We start from the raw sequence: 10,687 nt of genomic DNA, 5'->3' as shown, positions 1-10,687 counted from the left end.
CCAATAGGCGTGTGTCTGCATGCTGCCGCAACGCGTTTTACATTATTTCAAAATTAAGGATAATTTTTGGGCTTCAGTATCTCGCGGAAAAGAGATTTTCCCCCGAGCGTAAGACTTACGCAGTACTCGTTCCCTCTCTAGAGAGAACCGAGGTTACGTTAGTAACCGAGTACGTTTTCTCCAGAGCGGCTATATATATGTATATATATATATATATATATATATATATATATATATATATATATATATATATATATATATATATATATATTAACTAAATTAATAACTTTTTTACAACAAAAATGAAACATCACTGAGCTTACTTAAACTGGACTGTAACGCTATTTTCTTCTGGAAACAAACTTTGTTGCATTATTTTCCTGTTATCTCTGTAAAGCATTAACATGAGCACTTTACTCCATCATGTAAATGTGCCAGACATTTGACACATTTTTGTCATGTTGTTGCAAGTTTTAAAGTTGAGAGCAGAGAAATAGGCCTACACACTCTCTCTCTCTCTCACACACACACACACACACACACAAACACATATATAACGCAAATATATATAATACAATTATGGCTATATTTATTTGCAACAGTTGTGTTAAGACATTTCTGTCTTAAGAACAGCTGATGGACACCGTGCTGAGTTGTCATGGGAACATCCCAGGTGAAGATAATGAGGAAGTTAGGGTTTCTAAACCGTGAATTTTTAGGGCCGTGATATTCAAATGACAATTGTTTTCAGCGCCACATTTATCAACGTCCGATCATTCGTACGATGGGATTGGCTGTATTCCAGTGTTTCATGAATCACACCTGAACCCTGTCTTAAGATGATTTCTGCGCTCGGATCTACGTTAGATTGTTAAATGAGGCCCAATTAGTAAAGTAGACTATAAACGCAGGGCTCTTTCTGGAACTTAACAAACACTTCCTCTGAGATTCTGAAGACAACAATCTGAAAAGCAAGGTGAGTTTTTGGAACAGAAACCTACTGAATAACATTTGCGTTGTCTTTAAAATACACTAAGATTCCACAGTGTGCAGCATTTGAGTGCAGACATTTAACTTTACCTGCTTATTCATTTTTAGGTTGATTTTTCAAGTTCATCATGGCAATGCTGAGCAGTCTTCTGCTTCTTTTTGTTGTTTTCTCCATGGGGAATGCAGATGGTAACTAGAACATTTAATTGTAAAAACTCTTGCCAGTTAAGTGCATTATGGGAATGTGTGTGTTTTTTTTTTTTTTTTTTTTTTTTTTTTTTTTTTTTTTTTTTTTTTTCCATATCACACAAACTTGAAATAACTTAAAATAAAAACGCTAAATATTACAAAATCCCCATTTAGGTAGTGAATCCACACTTGATTTTAGAAGATGTCCACGTGGATGGCAAAATTTTGGACGCCGGTGCTACAAGTACTTCTCTCAATCGGTTCCCTGGATCACAGCAGAGGTAATGTATTATACAACAAAGCTATTTGAACAACACCTTATATTATGTCTTTAAATAAATGGTTTGGTACAATGTATTGTGTTGATGTAAGACACTTTTGCTGCTATTGAGTTGGGATATGGGTAAGGTTGGGGACAGGTTTGATGGTTAGGTTTAAAGGGATACTCCACTTTTTTCGGAAATATGCTCATTTTACATCTCCCCCAGAGTTAAACAGTTGAGTTTTACCGTTTTAGAATCCATTCAGCCGAACTCCGGGTCTGACGGTACCACTTTTAGCATAGCTTAGCATAGATCATTGATTCTGATGAGTCCAGTAGCATTTCTTTCAAAATGACCAAAGAGTTTCAATATTTTTCCTATTTAAAACTTGACTCTTCTGTAGTTAAACCGTGTACTAAGATCGACGGAAAATGAAAAGTTGCGATTTTCTAAGCCTATATGACTAGGAACTACTCTCATTCCGGCGTAATAATCAAGGAACTGTGCGGCTGTACCATGAGTGCAGCAGGCGTAATGATATGACGCAGCGCCTGAAAATAGGTCTAATAGGTTAGACAAACTTAGTCCCGGTCACGTTGGAAGAAGTTACCGAGCTGGGGACTATTTTCAGGCGCTGCGTCATATCATTACGCCTGCTGCACCCATGTTACGGCCGCACAGTTCCTTGATTATTACGCCGGAATGAGAGTAGTTCCTAGCCATATAGGCTTAGAAAATCGCAACTTTTCATTTTCCGTCGATCTTAGTACACGGTTTAACTACAGAAGAGTCAAGTTTTAAATAGGAAAAATATTTAAACTCTTTGGTCATTTTGAAAGAAATGCTACTGGACTCATCAGAATCAATGATCTATGCTAAGCTATGCTAAAAGTGGTACCGTCAGACCCAGAGTTCGGCTGAATGGATTCTAAAACGGTAAAACTCAACTGTTTAACTCTGGGGGAGATGTAAAATGAGCTTATTTCCGAAAAAAGTGGAGTATCCCTTTAAGGGTGGGTTAACACTGGGTCAACAGAGTAATCCTAGATCTAATTACAGCTGTATTAATTGCTTGCATTTAAAATCAAATGATTGATTTAAATGTTAGTACAGATTAAGTGCTCTTAATATAAGTGGGAATGTTTCTTTGTTTGCAAATTACTAATGTTTAAAGCCATTTCTGCTTTCTACTAAAAAGATTATAAGATTTTGTAATGACAAATCTGTCTCTTCAGAGAAACTGTCAATCTTTTGGTGCGAATCTCGCATCTGTGCATGATCAACCAGAGAATAATTTCCTGCTGAGTCTGTTGCGTGCTTCCACAAAAACTTGGGTTGGTGCTCATGATGGTGTACAAGTAAGTTCAATTGTGTGCCCTAAAGAAACCTATTTGTTTGTCTAAACTGAAATTTCTGCTTTAATCAAAGGCAAAGTTTCTAATGAAGATGGTTTGACTTCAAAGCTGAACTTAATTGGCTTGCGTTTGACTACAGTAGTGCACTTTTTGTACTCATTCTCTTCACTTAGGACGGAGAGTGGTTGTGGAGTGATGGAACTGTGTATGACTATACCAACTGGTGCTCTGGAGAACCTAACAATGCAGGTGGTCCTGAGAACTGTTTGGAGATCAACTGGACCTGTGAGTGCACTCATTTATTTTTTATTTTTTTAACTAATCTGCAATCCTATAATTTCATATCATACAGTAACATTAAATGTCTTGTTTGGATTTCTCTATGCCTTAAGTTGAACACCACTGTAATGATCAACTGATTTCATTATTCCACCATACAGCTAACCGTTGCTGGAACGATGCATCCTGTTCAACCTCAAAGACCTATATTTGTGAGATCCGTCAACCTGGTCCATATTGACTTTGTACTACATTTTCTATCTTATCTTTGCAAAAATTTCTGAAATTCAATCTCTTAATTTTCTCTGAAACACTCCTCAATTAATAAAGCATTGAATCAAGGCATGTGAATTGTGGACAATCAAATAAATGTGTATATTGTATAGCAAGGTTTGAGGATATGGTTCGTAGAATGGCATTTAATGATATCAGGGAAGGGGGTTTAAGCAAGCGCACACAGTGGCTTCATTGACAAAACACTAGAAGACATTTGTTTCCTACATTGGACTGTGTAACTCTTTGTTTTGTCTTATTAAAATATGCATCATGATCCTGGAATTCACCATGGTCTTTACATGGTATTCTGGCTCAAGTTCAAAACCCCATGTTACTCTTTGATTTGAACGTCACGTGAATAATGTAAACGTAGGCATATGTGAGTATTTTTGGAAAGAAAATATTGGTTGCAATCTACAGGGTTCCTACGCAGTTTAGAAAAGTATGGGATTTGGAGTAATTTCTAAGTATGGAAAAATATTTGTCTTTCCAGACTATTGCCCCTATTTAGTGTTCTATAATAGAAAATTAAGAATTAATTTATCATTGTGTTTTCATGGCAGCTGTTTAGTGATTGTCAAGCACAAATTAATTCAAGGTGCACTTTTTCATTATGCAAAAATGAAATGCATGGGTTTCTTATGATATTCTTTGCACTGTATTACAGAGCCACTAAAAGGATCTTTGCAAAACTAAATATGCAGACTTTCGTGTGTGCATGAGAAAACAAACTTAGCATAGATAATGCACACTGAGCCACCTATTGCACCATCAGCCCATTTCATGGTGTGGTTTCTTGGCCGCCATAGTGTGTTAAAACAGTCTTTTGATAGACCCTTAAATTTGGCAAATAGGACAATGCACACAACCATATTGTGCCATGGTTTCTCCTCCACCACAGAGGATACATTAAATTGGACATTAGGCCTTGATATTAGAGGTACTACCCTAAGGAAAGCCAAATTTTGAGCGAATGGGCCTAGATTTCTATTAATTCATGTGCATATTTGCTCTTTTTCTTCATAGTAAGCTGGCAGGGATGCACAAAGGACATAGATTATAGTATATAAAACTAGAAATTGTAATGCATAGTTGTAAATTGTAAACTGTAGCTTTGTAGGAAAGTTTCTTCAAGTTTCTTGGAGACGTTGCCACAGTTCTTCTGGATTTAGTAGTTTTTTTCTGTTTCTTCATGTAATCCCAGATGGACTTGATGGAGGTGAGATCAGATCTTCGTGTGGAGCACTGGCTGTTGTCAGACTCCTTATGCATATAAAAATCTCACTGGATTATTACAATGGCAAAATAAATCTTTGGAAATGTAAACTGATATTTCCTACTGACACTACAGCAAAGGATATAAAACACTACAGTTTTAGTGGGTGAAAATACTAATTTTGCTTTGGAGGTCTCAACAAACGCTTTAATTTTCTCAAAATATATTGTACATCACATTTTTCAATGATTCCCAAACTAATCGTCCAATGATTCAGTCTCTTTAAATCCCTCCTTTCCGCTGCCTGCTCTGCACTGATTGGCCGAACGGCCCAGTTTGTTGTGATTGGTCGACCACTTACAGCGCCTGTCGGAAGCTAAACACCCATTACCATAAGCAAATCCCGTCTACGGAAAGCCTGTTCACTCCAATGCCCTATTAAGTCCTATTGGTTGTAGTTCCAATCAGAGTTCCACTGGGGGAGCTCGCCATGAATGCAAAATGAATGGGAGTCAATGGGGCTAGACGGCTAAATTTGTCTCCCTCACCCGATTGCCGTTGAGAAATCTCAGATTTGATTGTAGGTTTTGCAAGTTCAGCATGGGTTATAGATCGAAAGTTGAATGAACGAGTACTTATTTCTTTTCGATTTCTTACAGGTTGAGTTGTTGTTGCCCATAACACGCTAGCATTCTGCTAATGACATCAGCATTCTGACGTCATTGACATTTTGAAAGACTTTTTAAAGCAAATAAGTGACTCTAAAAAATCTAACACCAAGCAATGTGTAATTTCTTTGCATCCCCTTTCGAAAACAACATTCAAATTACTAGACAAAAAATTATATCCTAAGAAAAGTGGATTTTGAGCGGTATAGCTCCATAGACCTCCATTCATTCTGCACTCGTCATGTGAGCGCCCTCATATGGAACAAGAGTGGAACTGCAACCGGAAGTTTATTGAGTGGCACTTCTCCCCTCATTAGACGTTCTCTGCCATAACTGAACTTCAGCTCAGGAGGCTTCCTCAGTCCTCAGTGATTACTAGGGCTGTAATCAACCAAAGAAAATCTTTTTTGGTCGACTGAAGTCCTGAAATTTTCGACTAAAAATCGACTAAAAATTACGTTAGGAAAAAAAACTTTAAATTAATTAGCTGCGCACTGTGCGCAGTACTTGGTAGCCTTGTTGTCCGCCTAAATGAAGTATAAATAATCATAAAAAACTAATAGGCTATTTGCAGTATATTAAATAGTTTTTTACCTTATTATTTTTCATACATCATTTCAGTATGAGTCTGACACACGAGTCTGTCGGCTCTGACAGCGTTGCATCACGTGCACCTGCGCAATATCATAGCCTATGATTTCCGAAAATAGTATTATGTTGTCAACTAGTTATATCATCACAAGAACTTTTGAGGAATATGCAACATAATTTAGACAATTGTTTTTGTCATATGTATTATAATAACTGACAGACACTATCATTTCAGCCGCTCTGTGGAGCTCAGCTTCGCGGCTGAGACACGAATAGACTATTAACTTTAAAAAAAATGCTGCCACACTGCCGATGTCTTTGGTGACATGGTAGAAGAGGTCTGACTGACTATGAATTAAACGCTCTCACAATTAAATAAATAATATTCAGCAAACCTTCTAGTAGCCTACTTTCTTCAATCTGTCGCTCTTCTCCAGTGGGTTGGGCTAATCCAAAAGAAGTGAAAACAAGGGGGGTGTTCTGAAGACAGACTGTTACCTGTGAAACAGGGGTGCTCTGAAAACACCCCCATTAGCAATTAGTGCTTTCCACCTGATGAAATGAACGCGGCAAAACTGATGAAATGAACGCGGCAAAAAATCGACCAATCAGAATTTTGGCCGAGTCAGAACGTATCGACCAAATAATCGACTAATCGACTGGGAGATTACAGCCCTAGTGATTACACACTGTAAAGAAGTGTAAACCTCATTTAGTTTAGAAGCATTCGTCAAAAGCTTATACTGCTGTTGTATCGCTGTGGTAATTTTAACCAGACTCTTCACATCCTCATCCTTTGAAAGGGTTTACAAAGAGAATTTGCTTTTGCAGAGCAGAAAACAGCGTCCACTCGACATACACAACACAAACCAGCTACAGCGTTTGCGGACAACATAAAACATAGGTGGGCAATAGGCAAATGTGTTACCCAGTGACGTGTAGCCGTCATGGAAGCACGATTCGAATTCCTGACGACTCGTTTAGGCGGTTCAGAGTCGATTCTTTCTTTTGAGAAAAAACAACTTTAATTATCGCATGCTCTTTCGTCTTCATAACTTTGCAGAAAGCTGCAATACACATGGCATGAAAGAGAATATCCGAAAAAGCATAATAGGGGGCACTTTAAATATGGTCTGGAAATCTACAGAGAGGTTTGGAAATTTGAGTCTGGAAAAGTATGGAATTTTGAAATGGAAAATGTGTAGGAACCCTGAATCTAGGGCTCCCCCCACCTTCCAGCTTCATGAGGTCCCCTGCGGGTCCCTAATGCTAAATGCCCCAGTTCTAAACTATAAGGTCGGTCGCCCTAAAATCAAACCAGGTAAAACATGACCAGCGCATATGAAGAGGTTAAAGGGATACTTCACCTCTGGAAAGATGAATGTGTATTTAAAATAGGTCATTTATGTAGAATTTGAATTTGGAGCTTTCTAGACTGAGAAAAGCCAGAAAATGTATTTTTGGCTTATGTGGATGAAAGACAACAACTCCCAGAATGCACTTGCTTCGCTGCCCTAGGAGGCCACTCCCAAGCCACGCCTACCGGTAAGAGAGCGCAGTTGAAAACAACAAGGCTAGGCTACCAGTGAGTCTCCCCGGGATTTCGAGATCACCCAAAATGTCCGGGATTCGGCTTTTGCGTTCTACAGTCGCCATTCATTATGTTTACTGTGGCGAGCAGGACGAGGCTAAGGGCCGCGGGAGAACGGCGCGAGGCCGGCGGCGTGATTACTGAGACGCACCGGTCTTGTATCTCTCACGGAGGAGCGGGAATTTTCTTAGCAATGTTAAAACGCACATCAGCCGATCCCTTGTTTAGCGTTCATGTAAACACTACATTCAGATTCACCAATCGAAATGAATTCAGTTAACGTTAGATTGAAACAAAAGGTGTGCCTGTAAACAATGAATGGCGACTGCAGAAAGCAAAAGCCAAATCCCGGACATTTTGGACGATCTCGACGGCCGGACATGTCCGGGAAAAAGAGTATGGTAACCCCTACTACTCAGCTTTCTCCACAGAACAAGAGCTTTTTAGCTTAGCTTCCAAAGAAAGACGCTGATACTATGTGTACATTCTGTGAGTGAGATCCCACCCTCTATGGGCGGGTTAAAAACATGCGGGACAGCCCATACTACTGGCTGTAGTCTTTAGCCTCTGGCCAAAAAATCCTCCGATGATGCAGAATGACGATTTTTGCGTCATCGGAGGATTTTTTCCAGACAAAAAATACATAAATCTCTCATCTCAGGGGGATATGAGGGTGGAAAGCATGGTAATTCGAAAATACTACAGGTTTTCTACTAATACAAAGCTTAATGCTAAATCCTGAAGTATCCCTTTAAGAGAACCTAAAATATAGTAAGATGGCATTCAACTTAAATGTACAATATGTAATTTTTTTCGCCGCTAGGGGTCGCTAACCTCTTACAATAACAAAGGCATAGTTTGATGACGCAACATTTGCTAAGAATTATGGATCTTGTCGTCAGCGTCAAGCCGACCAATCTAATAATATTTATGGATGAGTAAATACATCGATGTTTTTATCATGACTGTGATATGAAGCAGGTCAGGTTTGGTAAGAGACAGCTATCAGCTCCACACGCGACGCGAGTCCCACGGATATAAAAGGAATATGGACATTTTACTCTACCGCACTACACGCAAGTGCAGAATTACTACTCACAGGTCAGTTTATTAGACAAATTAAACTTGTGAGGTAACGCATCGCTGTTTCACTTGGTCTAACATTACACTATCACACTAAACTGCATTTGAATGTGTTGAAATTTATGTTATTCTATGTGTTAACGTTAGTTTGTCTGTATGAGACTAGCAGTAAGCTAGATCAACATTAGAATAACATACAGATCATATTCTAACATTTTATCATTGTTGAACTATATAACATTGATTAGTTTTATGTAAATGTGCTCACCTGTTTAATAAAGTACATGTAGGAGCGGTCGAAGTCTCGGACGTGGAGCTCACGGCATCTCGAAAACACTGCGCTGATATTGATTCTCGTTTTAGTTCTCCTTTTTTATCCAAAGTCTGCTTGCCATGGTCCATAATGTTTGAACGAAACAACAACAGCGTGCAGATAGACATTACGAACTACACAGTTGTCCACGCCTGTCGCCTTGGTTACTATCAGAGGGCTCTGGTTACTATGGCAGTATGAGCGGAAACCAGGGAGAACGCGGATATGACGCCATTGACGGCGACAAAATGGAAATAAAGAAACGGTACGTGTCTTCGAATTAAATTACAAATTTCTCCTGGTTTGAAAGTTGTTGGAAACAGTCGGGATAATTTAAGTACACAACTAAAAAATATATATAACATAGATATAGTGATTTTTGCTATTTTTAAAGCAAAAAAATTACATATTGTACCTTTAACAGTATAACAAGGGCTTAGACAGTCACACTGACACGCGTTTTAATTCTTCAGCTGCAGTCACGGTTTCGATTTCAAATGTCATTATTTGCAGCTAAAAAGTCCATAACTAGGCTATTTTTGATGTATGATGTGCCATTCTAACCTTTAAAACTTTGCATTTGCATGAACTGTTGTTTAAACTAATGTTCAATGTTTTTAGAAGTGAAACTACAACCACACTTTTTAATAAATAGCCTATATCAGCTCAAAATGGTACATTTGTATTTTAGTCCAGGTGATATGTGACATTGCAAAGACGTGTTGTGGCGGCCATTTTACTTTCCGCCTTGACCAAATTTAGTATTTTGTATCATATCTCCCGATTCAAACATGATAACATGTCAAATGTGATGTCTACCCCTATGTTTTGATGGTGAATGATAACAATGATACCATATACAGCATCATAAACCGTTCAGGTGAGTAGTTAATGGTTAATTCAGTGACATTGTGAGACGGATTACAATGCAATCACAGAATCTGAGAAGATGCAGAATGAAATTAAGCATTTTTCATGTACTCTTAATTAACAATCACAAGCGCATGAGCAAAACAATGCTACAATGAAGGGAGATTGAGGAGCAGTTGGTCTGATGCAAAAGCAGGATTCCCTCTGTCGCTGGACTGTGCTGGATCAGAAGTGTCTCGTCCTAATTGATGAGTTTGAAAATGCCATGGAGTTCAGCAATAAGGGTGTCTCTGAAAACAGACATCATGAATAGGCCAAAAATACTCAAGAGAATTAGCAGACCAAGAGCAGTACAAACTCTTTGTTACAGAGATGCAGGGCACGAAACCCATCACCACCCCTTTGAAAAGGAACAAGCTCTCTCTTATTAAAACAGCTCCAATAAGAGGACAGTCCAAGACAAAACTCACTGAAAAATGACTATTTTCCACACTCTACATCACCTGTCAGACCCGTGATGGGAACCTAGAAAACTTCTTCAGACACGAAAATCAGGCCTACCTTCCATCACTCTCTCATGGTGGACTACGCTCTGGAAACAAGGCTGATCTGTGTAACAATATTAGCTCAAAGGGGAAATATTAATAATAACTCATAATTACCAATTATGATTAATTATTCATATTTGGGTCAGTTAATTAGATTAACTTGAGGTAGCTAAATCAATATTACAATCAATTAATCAGTTCCAACGAACTCTTTTGATTATTCATTTATTCTAAGAAAAGTGTATCTTTCATGGCCACCGAAAAATTATTATTTCGTAACATGTACAGCACTTAGAGCATGTAACAAGATCAACATCGTAAAATGGACTTTGTTGCAAGCAGAGGATCAGAAACCATATTGTGCACAAGTTTTATTAACTAACTAACTCACAAACATAACTAAAACTAAACAAGCATACATACATTCATACATACATACATGCATAGGTAAAATG

General features: G+C 38.3%; 2 long non-coding RNA genes across 2 annotated transcripts; both read left to right on the top strand.

The window, feature by feature from the left end:
- The first annotated feature begins 888 nt into the window (after positions 1–888).
- LOC311278435 lies at positions 889–1,460 on the top strand. Its single transcript, XR_014625434.1, has 3 exons — positions 889–976; positions 1,099–1,179; positions 1,354–1,460. It is a non-coding gene; the product is annotated as an uncharacterized lncRNA (long non-coding RNA).
- A 1,217-nt stretch (positions 1,461–2,677) lies between these two features.
- Positions 2,678–3,425, top strand: LOC311278429. Its single transcript, XR_014625433.1, has 3 exons — positions 2,678–2,800; positions 2,971–3,082; positions 3,238–3,425. It is a non-coding gene; the product is annotated as an uncharacterized lncRNA (long non-coding RNA).
- Positions 3,426–10,687: the final 7,262 nt, after the last annotated feature.

Source organism: Rutilus rutilus (assembly GCF_951802725.1).
Source record: "Rutilus rutilus genome assembly, chromosome: 2".
NCBI lineage: Eukaryota > Metazoa > Chordata > Actinopteri > Cypriniformes > Leuciscidae > Rutilus > Rutilus rutilus.
Note: the sequence above shows the minus strand (reverse complement) of the source record. Positions and strands in the feature narration are given on the sequence as shown.